At 33.7% G+C, this 17,686-nt stretch overlaps 1 protein-coding gene across 2 annotated transcripts in view; it reads left to right on the top strand.

Moving 5' to 3' along the window:
• Nucleotides 1-17,686, top strand: part of LOC118195459 (clavesin-2-like) — a 233,562-nt gene that overhangs the window by 88,239 nt on the left and 127,637 nt on the right. The window lies entirely within an intron of this gene.

Genomic DNA, 17,686 nt, shown 5'->3' with positions numbered 1-17,686 from the left:
TAATGCAACAAATTCCAAGTTAGAGCTTCCAGATGCCCATATTCGGTGGAGGATTATGTTATTCAAAAGTGGACGGCTCTATATACTGTTGTTTATCACAATGCGAGAAACATACATACCTTTATGCAGACTCTTCATTATTTAATTTCTTTAAATATAATAATTCTTTACTTAATGAATTCTTTCTTTAAATACAGGGCTGTAATATTTGGTGGCAACATTTTGAAAAGGAAATTCTTGGCTAACGCCCTTTGGCCTAATGATATGATTATAATAATATTATAAATTATGGTATGGTTATGATATGACTTTGATATTATTAAATAATTACGATGAAAAAAGAAATTTTAATTACGCTCTTCTTTGGCTAGACTTTCATTAACATTTAAAGCATTATAACTCTTTGAAAAATAGATTTTACTCTTGAGATATAGAGTAGAATCTGTTTTTCAAAGAGTTCTTACGACGGAATTCAGAATTCTGACGACGGAATTCTTAATTGACTGCTAAATAAAAGTTTTAATAGCAACTACTATGAAGTTATATAAAGAGCAAATGTACTTGAAAATCATGTAAAATATTTCTGAATTACTGCTTTTAAGGATATTGTACAGAAAATTTTAAAAAAAAAATCTGACGACGGAATTCTTAATTGACTCTTAAATAAAAGTTTTAATAGCAACTACTATGAAGATATATAAAGAGCAAATGTACTTGAAAATCGTGTAAAATATTTCTGAATTACTGCTTTTAAAGATATTGTACAGAAAATTAAAAAAAAAACTGACGACTGAATTTTTAATTGACTGTTCTAATAGCAACTACTATGAAGATATATAAAGTGCAAATATACTTGAAAATCGTGTAAAATATTTCTGAATTACTGGTTTTGAAGATATTGTACAGAAAATTCAAAAAACTTCTGACGACGGAATTCTTAATTGACTGTTAAATAAAAGTTTTAATAGCAACTAGTATGAAGATATATAAAGAGCAAATGTACTTGAAAATCGTGTAAAATATTTCTGAATTACTGCTTTTAAAGATATTGTACAGAAAATTCAAAAAAATTCAGTCGACGGAATGCTTAATTGACTGTTAAATAAAAGTTTTAATAGCAACTACTATGAAGATATATAAAGAGCAAATATACTTGAAAATCGTGTAAAATATTTCTGAATTACTGCTTTTAAAGATATTGTACAGAAAATTCAGAAAAATTCTGACGACGGAATTATTAATTGACTGTTAAATAAAAATTTTAATAGCAACTACTATGAAGATATATAAAGAGCAAATATACTTGAAAATCGTGTAAAATATTTCTGAATTACTGCTTTTAAAGATATTGTACAGAAAATTCAAAAAAATTCTGACGACGGAATTCTTAATTGACTGTTAAATAAAAGTTTAATAGCAACTACTATGAAGATATATAAAGAGCAAATGTACTTGAAAATCATGTAAAATATTTCTGAATTACTTCTTTTAAAGATATTGTACAGAAAATTCCACTATTAAGAATTAATTACTAAAGAGTTTATGTCAAGTTTAGCAATTCATTTGCTGCGCGATGCAAAGAGATGGTTAATAATAAAACTAAAAAGACAAAAAAAGTGTGTTAGGTGGAATCAGTTGAGCAAACTGGTATTCTGCGATGCACAGGGAGAGAATAAAAACTTAAGAGATATTCAGTTGGCCGATTGACAAAATTCCAACTGCGTTTTTCATGTCTTCGAAAGCGCGACTTAGGATATATATCAGATTTATATATAGCATTGTTCTAATATAGGTATGTATGTTGACATAAAATCGGACTTTTTCTGAAATAACATACCAGTTTTTTTTTTTTTTTTTTTTTTTTTCATATTTCAATTCTACGACTGAAAGTGCCAAGTTTTGTAAAAATCGCACGAGTAATTTTTAAAAAACTCGGCTCGTCCATGTTAATTAATTTTGATATAAATTTAATAATATATCTTTTTTATTAAACTTATTTCATTATTCATTTCGCATTTCGAAATTTAGGTTCATTCCAAATAAAAGTCGCCCATTTTTATGATTTATTTTTAAAATTTTTATTTCTAAATAATTTTTATAAATTTTTCATAAATGATTTTGAATTGCAATCAATAAAATGTTTACCATCATCCTAAAGTAGATGCATTTCTAAGCATACCTTCAGAAAATTAGAGTTTTCTATTCAAAATTTCCTAAGATATGCGTGAATTTATATAATGGAGCGTTCTGAGATTTGGCGTATTTATTATAGGTGATAATAACGCCAAATGTGGTTTACACACTTTGTTAAAATTATTTGAAAGTATGAGCGATGAACGCTAGTGTACAATGAATAAAATAAAGGAAAATAGGTTGCTATAAATTTAAAAGTTAGCCTATAAGGTATTTCTCCCGCGTTCTTAGCCTGCCTTCGTAATGCAGTAGTCTGCACGCTGGGCGCGTATTCCAGAGGTCCGTGGTTCGATTCCCGGCGAAGGCGTTGCTCATTTTTCACTTCTCCTGCTTCCAAAAATACCTAATGTATCTACAGTGGCGCCCGAAGTAAAAGGGTGGTGAATGATGATTCTCCACACCCAGGATTCGGCGAATGGGTGTCCTAGAAACCCCATTCGCCCTTTAAAAGGGGGAATATATAAGGAATTTGTCCCGCCTTCTTAGCCTGCCTTCGTAGTGCAGGAGTGTGCAAGCTGGGCGCGTATTCTAGAGGTCCGTGGTTCGATTCCCGGCGAAGGCGTTGCTTTTTTTTTCACTTCTCCTGCTTCCAAAAAAATATCTTATGTCTTTACAAGGCATGTGAATTATTCTTGGTGCAAATTTAAAAAAAATGCGCCAAGATAAATATTTAAATTTTGCGGCTGGGTGGCCTAAAAACCCCATTCGCCCTTTAAAAGGGGGAGTATATACGGAAGTTCTCCCGCCTTCTTAGCCTACCTTCATAGTGTAGTGGTTTACACGCTGGGCGCGTATTTCAGAGGTCCGTATTTCGATTCCCGGTGAAAGCGTTGCTTATTTTTTTATTTCAGCTGCTTCCAAAAATATATCTTATGTCTTTACAAGCCATGTGAATTATTCCTGGTGCAAATTTTAAAAAGTGCGCCAAGATAAATATTTAACCCTGCAACTGTAACGCGGGGGTTATATTATATAATATAAATACTTATTGATTAATAAATATACTTATTAATTACTACTTAATAATTAATACTTAATAATAAGTACGAAATACTTATTAATTATAGAAATACTTATTGATTATTAAAGATTATTAAAATCAAAACTTATTGTAAAAAGTGCTACAAATTCATGTGTATGAGCCATATGTCCTCTATCTGCGCAGAGTGTCTTCAGTCTCAAGTGACAGATGGCGAAATCAAGTAAGCAGGTGTGGAAGGTGTAAGTTTTAAAAAAACTTTTTTTGTTCATTTATGTATGTTATAATACGATTTTAATTGCGTTATTCACACTTAGTTCACATTAAAGTTTTGAAAAAAAATGTTTTGGAGCAAAAGTGTTATGTTATCCTGTCCTCAAATACAAATTTGGTAAGCTTTTATCATGGTGGTGTAGGAACACCCCACGTTACAGTTTACGAGGGAACTGTCTACGTTACAGCTGCAGGGTTAAATTTCTCGTCAAAAATTTTAAAATTTAACATCTAGACATCATCTGGCTCGTAGAATCGAAATATGGAAAAAAATTGGTGTGTTATTTCAAAAAAAGTCCGATTTTGTGTCAAAATACCTCTGCTAGAATAATGCTATATATAAATGTAATATATATCCTAAGTCGCGCTTTCGAAACATGGAAAACGCAATTTGGGTTTTCATCCGCAGAGAACCCGTTGGCGCTTCGGGAAAGAACCCGTTGGCGCCGTTGCATTTTTACTCGCCAAGCTCGCGGTTCATCGACAATGAGCCATAAACGTGATTTTTAGTGCATGTAAATTCAAGTTAGCAGACAAAACAATATATTAAGCATATGGTAGTAAAAATTCACAGATAATAAACATGCAGATGTAAAACTAACCGGTTAAACGTGATATACGAAAATAAACCTGTCTTTTTTATAATATATTTCACAATTAAGACACAATAATTAAGACACAATAACACGCCGAATAAATACTAATTCAGAAGTCAAACAACAAAAATCAGCGTTATATTTACAAAATTTTCACAGGACTAGTTGCGATGGTTTTACCGAACCACCATCTTCAGGTGCAAAACCGCAAATGAACAAGATAGGAAAAAATGATTAGATAACATAAGAAAGGCTGGACAAGAATAAGCAAGTGGCGCCATCTGTTGGTGAAACCAGAACTAAAACATAATTTCTCTAAAAGCCGAAGGCAAATTTGGATTGGAATTAGGATCGTTGACTAGAACAGAAAGATTTTTATGAATGTGAAATGCCTCTAGAAAATCCAGTTCTCCAATGGAAGATGTTTTTTTGAATAATTTTGGCAGCAGAAAAATTGAAAGTGTGATTTTCGGACCAACAATGTTGAGCAACAGAAGACTTCTGTGTTTCCTTTTTTCTAACATATGCCTCATGTTCTTTGACGCGAAATTTTAAGGCTCTCTTAGTTTGGCCAATGTAAATTAAACCACATTGGCAAGGAATCCTATAAATACCCCAGGAATTCATATCCGGAATGGGGTCCTTGAGTATAGAAGTCGGAATTTTATTGATGGGAGAATAAACAACCCGAAAGTTAAATTTCTGCAAAATGTGTGCAACTTTATAGCTAATTGATGGAAAGAAGGGAATGACAACAGAATTTTTATAATCTCCTAAAATAAGAGTGTGGCTTTTAGTGTGTTGAGATGAGAATTTTTTAACTGCTTGATTAATAATGTTGGGTGAAAAGCCCCTGTCAATAGCTATTGCTTTTAAATAATTTAGTTCTTCATCAAGGGCTAGTTTGGAGGAGCAAACTTGAAGAGCACGGAAAACATAGGAATAAAATGAAGCTAACTTTTGTTTAGTCGGATGACAGGATTTAAAGTGTGGTGGAATACAAATAACCTTCAATAGTAATCAAATTTTCTTTAGTAGCATTGTTAATAAAACTAGGAATTTTATACATTTTATTATTTTCAAGAGTTATTTGAACTGTATTCCTTACACCAGCAGTGGTTTGCTAATTTTGATGACCATGGGGATGCATCAAACTACTCTGTCGTCTTAGCTAATCAATAATATTTTTTATTTCCATTTAATCAGTTATTTATGTCACACCTGCCATCCTCGGAAAGGTTACTGTTAGAAAAGCATTAACAATATAGTATCTTAATAAAATTTTACGCCATAAAAATTGGAGCCGAGAACCGGCATCTATCGACGAAAACTTCTTTAATTAAACGAAAATATTTCTATCTATTCGTTGTTAAAAATTCAGAAAAAATAACGTGGAAAATCAGAAAAATAATAATAAATAAGAGAAGAAGAATATAAATCTCCAAATGCGAACAACGACAGTGATAATTCAACAAAATGAACTCAAGAGGAATGGTTGCAAACTTCGAACAAGAGAATAGGATGGATCCGATAGGTTACCAGGTTTGAACTATTATCGCCAAAGTTGGCGATGTTTATATTTACCGGGTTCTCTGCGGAAGTGCTTCCCGCAATTTGAATATCGTCACTCGGCCTAGTAAAACTGGAAGTATAAAACTGTCCTTTTTTTTTTTTTTTTTTTTTTTTTTTTTTTGACGAAGTGTAAGTATTTGATAACCTGAAGGTATACAACTAAGGAGTCAAAAAATATTTCAGGAAACCATTTCGCAGAAATTTACACAATATATCATACGATGCCTTCCTGAAGCGACGTTCTTGTTTACCAAGCACATGTGGAGCAAGTTGCAGTTTGAGCCTCATACGATGATGAATCGCAGAAAGCTCCGGCCAAACCAACGGCAAAGACACGTGTCTGGATGTCAAACTAGAAGATCTTTTTGGCATCTTGTTTCCGCAAATGGCATTAACAAACATAAAGGGCAGTCTCGTGAACGGCCAGAAGCTGCCCAAGGAATCGGGGTTGTGGCCGAGAATCCGAAGACGAAAGAGAGGACACGTGACCAGAATGAGTTGGCCACTTCCGGATGGAACGAGTTACTGCGGCCCAGATACATTCGCCAAGAGTCGAGATGAATTAACCGCCTCATTTTCATTTACTGGATAATGACACGTTATCAGATATGACATTGTTTGGAATGCATGGAATACGAATATATCGTATTTGAATCAAACTTATGAATGATAGATGGATATCTGTGCGATGTTTGTGAATCATAAGCAACGGAAGTGAATTACAAATTGTAGATAAAAGAATGGTGGTAACGTTTCAGACCAATATTTTTTTTTTTTTTTTTGTTATTTTGGTTTTATTTTTAAATCTTCTTATCACTCAGCAAATGAGTTAATAAATTTGCCACAAACTCTTCAGTAATTAATTCTTATTAGTGGAATTTCCTGTTCAATATCTTTAAACGTACTAATTCAGAAATTATAACTATTCAAGTTATAATGAACTGTAATTCACGGAGTCATTTTACTTTTAATTTTAAGCATCTCCTTTATCACTCAGCAAATGAGTCAAATAATTTGCCACAATTCTTTTTAGCGGAATTTCCTGTTCAATGTCTTTAAACGTACTAATTCAGTTATAATTATTCAAGTTGTAATAAATCATAATTCACGGAGTCAAGTCATCTTAGTTTTATTTTTAAGCATCTCTTTTATCACTCAGCAAATGAGTTAATAAATTTGCCACAAAATCTTTAGTAATTAATTCTTATTCGCGGAATTTCCTGTTCAATATCTTTAACCGTACTAATTCGGAAATTATAATTATTCAAGTTGTAATAAACCGTAATTCACGGAGTCAAGTAATTTTAGTTTTATTTTTAAGCATCTCTTTTATCACTCAGCAAATGAGTCAAAAAATTTGCAACAAAATCATTAGTAATTAATTCTTTTAAGCGGAATTTCCTGTTCAATGTCTTTAAACGTACTAATTCAGATATTATTATTCAAGTTGTAATAAACCGTAATTCACGGAGTCAGTTCATTTTAGTTTTATTTTTAAGAATCTCTTTTATTACTCAGCAAATGAGTTAATAAATTTGCCACAAAATCTTTAGTAATTAACTCTTATTAGCGGAATTTATTATCTTTAAACACAGTAATTCAGAAATTATAATTATTCAAGTTATAATAAACTGTAATTCACGGAGTGAAGTCATTTTAGTTTTATTTTTAAGCATCTCTTTTATCACTCCGCAAATGAGTTACTAAATGTCACACAGACTCTTAAGTTCTTAATTCTTATTAGCGGAATTTCCTGTTCAATAACATTAAACGTAGCAGTTCAGAAATTATAAATATTCAAGTTATAATAAACTGTAATTCATGGAATCAAATATAAAGTGTTTTATTTACTAAAACATTTTTATACCAAAGGACGCTAATGCAGAAAGGATATTACGCTGGAAGTTTGCGTCGGTTCACTATAAATGCGTTTTTCGCTTTTCGAACTGTTGCCACCGAATGCTGTCGCCCTGTATTATATTTAAAGAAATTAAATAATGAACAATCTGCAAATATATATGTATCTTTCTCGCATTGTGATAAAACAATGGTTGCCAGAGCCATCAAATTTTAAATAACGTAGTTCTTCCCTCGAATAGGAGCACGTGAAAGACGGAATTTGGAATTTGTTTTTAATGTCTATTTCATACTTTGTAAAACTTTAACGAATTTTTTGATTAGCAAACTCAGTGATTTCAAAGCGAGCAATGGCAATACTGTATGAAAAAAAAAAACTTTTTATCTCCAGTTATATGTTGTTTTTAAGCATTTTTAGCCCAAATCGACATTAGCCTATATGCTTTCGAAACGTGCACGTGAGTGTAAATGAATAAAACACCCCCCTTTTCTTGGGGTGTAACCTTAAATTTCAAAGTTTTCTGTTTATTATTATTATTATTAGTCCAAAGGGGCTTTGTCCCTGAAGGACTATTGTTTTCGTTTTGCGATTTTGCGTCGGACTCATAAACGTCGGTTCACTTTTCAAACTGTTGCCACAAAATGTTAGAGTCCTGCATTATATTTGAAGAAATTAAATAATGAAAAATCTGCATAAATGATTGTCTATTTCTCGCATTGTGATAAAACAATGGTACATAGAGCCATCGAATTTTGAATGACGAAATCCTACTGCGAATATGGGCATCTGAAATCCCAAATTTGGAATTTGTTTTATTATAGATTTTATATTTTGTAAAACTTTAACGAATTTTTGATTTACAAACTCAATGCTTTAAAAGCGAGAAATGGCAACGTTATATATAAAAAAAAAATACTTTTATCTCCAGCTCGCGGGACTGTGTATATCGGAAATTCTAAAGATATGCTTAATTTAACATTATTTTGCGATATTGCTCTTGAACTGAATTTTATGGTTTAAGTGCAAAGAACATGATATTTAATAAATAAAGGTAACACTCAAAACGTTAAAAAAACGCCCCTTTGGACGTAATTTAAAATCTGAAACATTTCAGATTTTTTTTTTTTATTAAAATTATTTTCATCATTAAATCATTCGAAATTCATTGTTTGATATCTTAAGCGGTTTTTTTAATAATCAGATAAAAGAGGAAATATTACGAATTAGTTCTATTTCCGCGATTCCTCTTTCCGCTTTTTCCCAAATTCTTCCTGTTCCCGCGAAACCGAAGAGTACAGTCCCCCTCCCACCCCTCCTCGGGGAATGCCACGATAAGTCATGAACAAGAGCTGTGCAGTTTCTATGTGAATAAGTTAGTCTAATTTTATTATATTTATAATTGTGCTACAATATCAGCTGTTATTTTCATATCTTATGTTAATCAATATCGATGTTTTAGACATCAATTGAAACTAAAATGAAAAAATCTTTTGCCCTTTATAAAGGTTATCAGTATCGAATTCGAAATAAGGAAAATGTTACTTATTAGCTTTGCATACAAAAAGAATTTAAACCTGCAAAGGAGCAATTTAAGCCAAAGCAGGAGTCGTTTTAAAAAAACGAACGTCAATTTAGAACATCGTTTTAGAACAAATATTTCTTCTGAAAGATTTTATTATAACTCACCATTATGCAGAATTTTGGAAGAATATTCTTTTTTAATTTAGGAAACGATCTTTTGGTTTGTAGAGTTCCTCACTAGATGATTCTAAGTTACTGTTGAAAGTGAAGAATCTTAAGAACTAACAAGCGAATTATCGCTTGAGTTCGTGTGACAGAAAACAACATGATAGAAGGGTAAATATTTTTTTTTCCGCAGTGTACCTATTTAGACGAAATAGTGCTTGCATCACAATCGATGACTATTACTTAGTGGCGTGGTAGTGGTGTATTGAAAATACGGCAAAGCACACTAGGGCTATCTGCCTAAGGGAAGCGGTGCCTTCGTGGAGGACTTTCTAAGAGAAACTGGCTCGTATACACGTTACACATGGGGAAAACCACGAAAACGCCCATGCAGCCAACCCGTTCGCGGGATTCGAACCTCGGACCGAACTACCAGTGTTTAGCGACTTTACCGCTCGGCCACTGGTGGGCGACCTATTTTTTAGTGGAGTTATTTGAATCGTTTTATTCACTATTAATCAATAGCATCAAGGATTGCCTAATTTAATCATTAAAATATTTGCTGAGTAGATCTTTTATGCAACGCAAGCTAATACTATCAAAGAAGCTTTATTGTAAGTTAATGTCACTAAGTCATCAGTAATGTTCCTATTTTTCTATTTGAGCCTATACCTAGGATGTTTCCAGAGTCCTAGAAATTGAGCTTTAATTCAGTTCTTAGGACTGACAATGGTATCGGTATGACTTGACAATGGTATGACTTGACAATGGTATCGGAATTAGGCAATGGTATCGGTATGACTTGACATGTTTATGAAGTATATGGAATGTTACTTTGTTCCCCCATAGAATTTTATTATTATTTTATTTATTATTAATTTAATTTTGGTTGGCTCACATAGGTGCATTTTTGTAGCACTCTTTTTCCAACCAAGGAAGATGGGTAGAGTAATATTCTTTTTGTGGATAGAGGGCGTGAAAACTTCAGAAACTATTCAACATCTGATAAGAGTATTTTATATTCACATCATTTCGCACATTTGAAAAAACTTTTAACGTAAACACTTTAACCTTTCACATTTGAAAAAGCCTTTAACCTCTTTTTAAAAAATACCTTTTACCGGTGCCCCGTTTTGTTAGTTTTTAAGCATGCCGTAAATAGGGCGACTGAGGAGACCCTGAAAAAGTTCTTTTTGAAGACGGATTAAAAAATTTATTTATAGTATTCAGTAAAGTAGGTATAACTTTAAAAAAGTGTACTGTAACATTGACCAAAATTTACGCAATAAAAATGATACCTTAAGCGGGCTCATACACCTTAAACCCCTTATGATCTTCGAATATGTGACTATTGCAAGAATTCGTATAACTTATTTATTTTTAAAGCAATTACTTCCAACTTTTCATGGCTGACTCCATAATATAGCTGCTTTCTGAAATCGTAATCAGAAAGTTTGTGTTGCCACAACTATTTTTATAATTCAATCCGCTTTGTGACAAAAAGTTTCGTCATGTTTTCACCTTGCGCGCACAGTTTAGAATTATCTGTTGCATTATTTAATTCCATACTTTATATATAGCGTTTATAACATTTGAAAACTACTGTAAACCAAAAAAACTGAGAATTTCATGGTTAATTTTTATTTTATTTGGAGTTGAGTTTATAAAATGTGTTTTATTAAAAAAATCTGTAATGTTTTCGTGCATACAATTTTTTAATATTAAAATATTCATCAGATTTTTGGTTTCGTTAGAAAATAGTGCCCATATAAAGAATTCCATCCAGTTTGAAGTATGTACCATTAGCCATTTTTAAAATATCATGCGCGCAAGGTGGAAAAATGACGAAAACGTTTGTTACGAAGTAGATTAAATTACAAAAATATTTGTGGCAACACAAACTTTCTGGTTACTAGTTTCCAAAGCAGCTATATTATGTAGTCAGCTGTCAAAGGTAGTTACTTTTAAAATAAATAAAATATCTCAATTCTTGCAACAGCCATATAATTCGAAGCTCATAAGGGGTTTAAGGTGCTTGAGCCCCCTTAATTAATAAAACTTTGGAAACATCCCAAACAGTTAATTACGCAGAGATAATATATCTAGTTGACAGCAGTCGGTATGTATGCAATAGAATTTCTCTCCCCAGTATAATATAGTTGATTGCCGTTTGTATACACTGACTACCAATAAGTATTTGGACACCTATGCAAAATGACGATATCTGCGGTCCTAAGGTACGTCACGGACTCCGCCAGTATATATATCGTGTAGGAAACAGCATCGGCTTAAGTTGCATGCAAGATGCCTCGCAGTTCGGAGCTCTCTGATTTCGAGAAAGGTATAATTATCGGCTATCACAAATGTGGCCGATCCTTAAGGGACATATCTAGCGATCTTAAGTACCCACAATCGACAGTGGCCTATGTGATTAAGAAGTGGAAGGTGAGCGGTGATTGTCGGAATGTGCCCCGAGTCGGCAGACCAACGAAACTGGGAGATAGAGACCGACGAGTGCTGTTCAGAGAAATTCGGAAGAACCGCACCCAACCGAAGGCCCTCATCCGCGAGGAGTTTCAACAGGCATCCGGGAGTATTGTTTCAATGAATACCATCCGTAAGGAAGCACATCTGCTTGGTTTTCATGGTCGTGCTGTTGCCCATAAGCCTTTGATCACAGAGTCCAACCGCGCTGCTCGGGTAATGTGGTGCAAAGCACATCGAAATTGCACCGTAGATCAGTGGAAACGGGTTCTTTGGAGTGACGAATCAAGGTTACCGTTCGGATGGCAGGGTTTGGGTCTGGCGTCTACCTGGAGATCGTCTCCTACCAGAATGCATTGTGCCAACAGTCAAGTTCGGCGGAAATGTAATTATGGTTTGGGGGTGTTTCTCCTGGTATGGGCTGGGACCCTTGGTCCCCATTCATGGTAAGCTCAACTCCGATGCCTACTGCACTATTTTGGATGACAATGTGCTTCCTACGTTGTGGCAGTTTTACGGGTTGGACCCCTGTTACTTTCAGGACGACGATGCCAGTTGTCATGTTTCGACGTTAACCAAGGCTTGGTATGGTGCCAATGGAGTTCATCGAATGGACTGGCCTGCCCAGAGTCCAGACCTGAACCCTATCGAGAACCTCTGGGACGAGTTGCATTCAAATTCAGGGGTGCACTACTCGTGCAAAATCGGTGAAGGAACTTCTATGCCTTCTCCAAGCCGAGTGAAAGAAAATACCACTAGCTGTTATACAAAGACTTGTGGAAAGTATGCCCCGGAGGTTCCACGCTGTAATTACCTCTCGTGGAGGCTCTACCAACTATTGATTTTGAATAAAGTTAGTTTTTCTTTTCTATAACAGGTGTCCAAATACTTATTGGTAGTCAGTGTATATGTATTACAAAGTCTGAAGAGTCACTAGGATTTTTTTTTAAGCAGGAGACATGACAAATAAGTAATGTTCTCTCTCGCTGAGATTCGAATACGCGCCGAGTGTGCTACCGTTACAGTACGAAGGCATGGAGAAAGGAGGAAGAAAATGCCTTATATACTCCCCCTTTTAAAGGGCGACTGGGGATTAGGGGGTCCAGTCGCCAAATCCTGGTGATGAAGAATCATCATCCACATATTTTAGTTCGGGCGCCACTCTAGGAGCATTAGGTTTTTTCTGAAGCATAAAACGTGAAAAATGACCAGTTCCCTCGCCAGGACTGGAACCTGGATCTCTCGAATACGCGTCGAGTGTGCTACCGTTACACCACGAAGGCATGTTAGAAGAAAGGAGAAAATGTGTTATATGTTGTAGTTAAAATAACAAATCGTTTCAATAAGCCAGTGACTTCACTTATTTTTTTTTCAAGCGTGTAGCACTTAACATATTTCTATATTTATATTTTTACAATACTGTGTGTACATGAAAACATGAACTTTGTGCTTATGTATGATACCATATCCATGAAGTTTCTGTATTGAAGAAAGTAGTTAAATCAAAGTTATAATTTTGAAAAGAAATCTGAAAGGTTCCGTTCTACCAGTTTGCTGTTACATTCACTCCTACTAACCCTTCTTTTTGTTGTTATTCTGTCTCTTTAGTTTTAAGCATTATTTTCTTCGCATTTACGCCATACTACTCAACATCAAAATTACGAAAATTGTAAATGCAGGATAGCAGTATACATTTAGTATTCCCGAAGCAACGCTAAATGTTCGCATATATTTTTCTGTTTTTTTTTTTTTTTTTTTTCTTAGTTTATCATATCAAAGGGACAGTGGACTTTAAAACAGCTAAAAATCAACCAAAATACTGAATTTGATTTCTTACTATCGTAATATTCCATATACGTAACTACATCCTATGCAAAAAAACCGAATTCAAATATTCTAATTTTTAAAGAAGTTACAAGCATTTAAAATGTGTAAACAATGTAAACATTGCCCTTAAAATTTTGGAGAAAATTGCCAAATATATGTGATGCACCAGCTTTTGTCCGGAATAAATAGATTGGTGAAGAATCACAGATGTAGTCATAGCTTAAATTATCAGACGATAAGTTTAAAAAACAGGATCCATTTATTATTGGTCAGGAGAAATAGCAGTTACAAAAATCATATTTCCGGAGTAAATAAAAAAAATTACTAATAACTTTTTGTATGAAGTTTACTGCATCGTTACATTGAAGAAAAAGCCCCGATATTCCTTTTCCGAGTCTTTTTATAGCCTCTGAAAAGGCGGAGCTTCCAAGAAATGACGTCAGCCTCGTCAACTAATCCAGTTCGCTTTAAACATCTCCAGAACATTCTAAAACTGTACGTGTAGAAAAGGCGGGAAAAACAACTTGACTACGGGGCTGTGGATTCAATTCCACGTACTTTCAAATAAGAGACTGTCGCCATTTAAAAATGAAAAGAAGATACAGTTAGAATTTTAAGTGTATTTTTGTCTATGGAATTTTATTATTACATATACGTAGCGTATTCGGAAACTAAGTACCGTTTCATTCTAGCGTCGTCGCAGCGCTCTGGCAGGCGTCACGCGCATGTGCACTAGTCTCTTTCTTGTTCACTGACATTTTGGTTGCTCTATGTTGTGTTTTCAGTTTGCTGTGCACATTCAAAATGTTTAAGACAATTAGTTCTCCCACTGACTGTGAGATTCGTGCCGTGATTAAATTTTTGAACGCGAGGAATGTTAAACCGGCCGAAATTTATCGTCAAGTGACAGAAGTTTACGGTGAATACGCGATAAGTGATGGAATGGTGAGAAAGTGGGTAAGAATGTTTAATGCAGGTCGAACAAATGTCCACGCCGAGGCTCGGAGTGGTCGGCCTTCTGTTGTCACCGATGATTTGGTAAGGAAAGTTGATGAAGCAATTCATGAGAACAGACGCATCACAATGACAACTCTTTCAGAGGCATTTCCACAAATTTCACGTACTGTTTTGTTCGAAATTGGGTCTGACGGCTTGAATTATCGCAAACTGTGTTCCCGATGGGTTCCAAAAATGCTCACTGATGTTCACAAAACAAAGCGACGTGGTAGTGCCCTGACATTTCTCACGCGGTACAGTGATGAGGGAGAAAACTTTTTAAACCAAATTGTGACAGGTGATGAAACTTGGGTGTGTCATTTCACACCAGAATCGAAACAACAATCGATGGAGTGGAGACACACTCATTCTCCGAAAAAACAAAAGTTCAAAGTGACAATGTCATCACAAAAAATCATGTGCACCGTCTTCTGGGATAGGAAAGACGTTTTGCTTACTGAATTTCTTCCCAGAGGTGAAACCATTAATGCGGCACGATATTGTGAGACTTTAATAACAAAACTAAGACACGATATTGTGAGACTTTAATAACAAAACTAAGGCGTGCCATTCAAAACAAACGAAGAGGAATGCTCAGTAAAGGAATTGTGTTGCTCCATGACAATGCTCGGCCCTATACTGCTGGTGTCTCTCAATCGTTAATTCGACAGTTTCATTGGGAGAAGTTCGATCACCCGCCGTACAGACCGGACTTGGCGCCGTCCGACTATCACTTGTTCTGCACATGAAGCGCGAGCTTTGGATCTGACGATGACACGAAAAATGTTGTGGAGTCGTGGTTATCGAAACTGGCGGGAAGTTTCTTTGACGATGGTATACAAAAACTGGTCAAGTGTGACAAGTGTTTGATCATTGGCGGAAACTATGTTGAAAAATAGTTTAAGACATGTATTTTCATATAAAAATAAAATTGGATTCGAAAAAATTGTTTTACTTTTTTTTTTTCTAAACGGTACCTAGTTTCCGAATACGCCTCGTATGTAGTATATTTCAACAGTTATAATTTATATATTTGCCCCAAAAAGTGTTTATTTATAAAAAAAAGGGCTACTAATGTCAAAGTATTGACAACTATTAATGAATTTAACTTTGGTTATGTAAATGCCATACGCGTAGAGCAGGGGGTAACAAACTCGTTTTCCCTATTCGTTGCAAAAAAGCGGGATCAACGTCGCTTGAACCAAAGCAAAAAGAGAAGTTTAGCTCCTTGGAAAGAAACAGAAATGGTAAAAAATATTGTAAAGCATTAAAAGATAATGTAAATGTGACAAAACATAGGGTGCGGGTGAATTTTAAAAGTTTCATTCGATATAATGCGTAAATTGCTTCTCATAACTTTGAATAGGAAAATGTTATCTAGCGTTTACAAATTCATAATTACAGTTAATTTGCTGTTTCTCATGATTATGTATTAAAGATAAGTTTGAAGAAAACCTTTAAATTCGGTTTTTACAAAACAAATTTTTTCGCAGTTCGTATGTCTCGAAAATGCTCCTTGCGACTCCTTTTAAGTTCAAAATGAATGATATTTGGAAGAAACTATCTTGTTATATGTTACAGCAGAACTGTGTATGCATTTTTTGATATGAGGTTATTAAGAAGTTTAAGCTTGTGATAATGTTTAACAAAAGGTGATATTTTTCGAAAACTGGGTTTACGTTCACAAAAATCCTTTTTAAAAATTTTTGATCTATCATATTCAATAACGGATACACAAAAACTTTTGTTGTGTTTCATTGTTTGTTTAGGAGGTTCGAATCTCGCGAACGGGCTGGGTGCGTGGGCGTTTTCGTAGTTTTCCCAATGTGTAACGTGTATACGAGCCAGTTTCCCTTAGAAAGTTCTCCACGAAGGCATCCCTCCCCTTAGGCAGATAGCCCTCGTGTGCTTTGCCATAATTCAATACACCAATACATTTGTTTGTTTAGTTTGTTAAGTTTTGTTAACAAACTAAAAGGAAAAATTAGGAAAAAATATTGAAAATTAGAGCGCAAGGAGCATTTTCAATCATTAATTAAAATAATTTATTATTTGTTTAAAAAATTTTTAATTTAAAATAAATTGAAATTTTGAATATATATTATATAAACTGATGTTATAAATTTAAACAAATTTAAATTTAAATTTTAACAAACACGTATAAAAGTAAAAAAGCAAATTTAAAGCCACAATAAAGAAAAAAAAGGCAAAATAATTTTTAAAAATTTTTTTTAAAAATGTGCAAACATATAAAATATTTAATTCTCGAACGAAACTACAATATCATTTAAATTCAGAAGTATAAGCAAATCAAGTGGAAAGTATTTTCCTTTTAGAACTTTAATTCTTAAATGCTAAGTTCTAAGGGTACCACTTTACTGGTATTTCTTTTTACTTTTAGTTTTGACTTTTACCCTTGCCTGCATGAATGACGAAACACGAATTGAATGGTTGGAGAGTTAGGTTTGGAGGCAACTTCCCCTTGATAAGTCTGTCTCCTGCCTACTTAACAGTCATTCACTTATGCATTTTTAAAAAAATTGTTTGGTTTAATTTTAATTTGCTAAATTAGTGAATTTATTTTCATGGATTGATTTGCTTATGCTTCTGAATTTAAATGATATTGTAGATTAGTTCGAGAATTAAATCTTTTATATGTTTGCACATTTTTTAAAAAATTATTTTGGCTTTTTTTCTTTATTCTGGCTTTAAATTTGCTTTTTTACTTTTATACGTGTTTGTTAAAATTTAAATTTAAATTTGTTTAAATTTAAATTTCATTCCTTGCAGCAATGGCGCAATTAAATTTATTTAATTAAATTAAATTTATTCTTATGAAACTGATGTTATAATATGTATATGTGTAAAATTCCTTGTTGAAAGCACAAAAACTTAAAAAACTAATTTTTAAAGTCCATCGTGCCCTCAATGTTCCGTTCTCTTACTAAGGTAGCTTCGCCAAACTTTTTTATTATCTTTTTATTGTTAACATTTTCTGTGCTTACATTATTAATTAATTACGATTTATTGACGACAAATGATCGGAGAAAGGTACCCGAGGCTTATTCACAAGATAATTTTTCAACGAAGACAGCTGTCACTCATTTTACTTAAGAAAAGAAATGAACTCAGCCGTGACAGTTTGGATGGCTACTTTGAAAAGACAGTGACATAGTCTTGTTGAAAGAAGAATGAATTGAAAAGACCTTGTCTCTGAAACGA

The sequence above is a fragment of the Stegodyphus dumicola genome, chromosome 11, assembly GCF_044657685.1.
Source record: "Stegodyphus dumicola isolate Sdum_Otavi_A_Nest chromosome 11, ASM4465768v1".
In the NCBI taxonomy this organism is placed as follows: Eukaryota; Metazoa; Arthropoda; class Arachnida; order Araneae; family Eresidae; genus Stegodyphus; species Stegodyphus dumicola.
The sequence above is the reverse complement of the archived record's forward strand: the minus strand, read 5'-3'. Positions and strand labels throughout refer to the sequence as shown.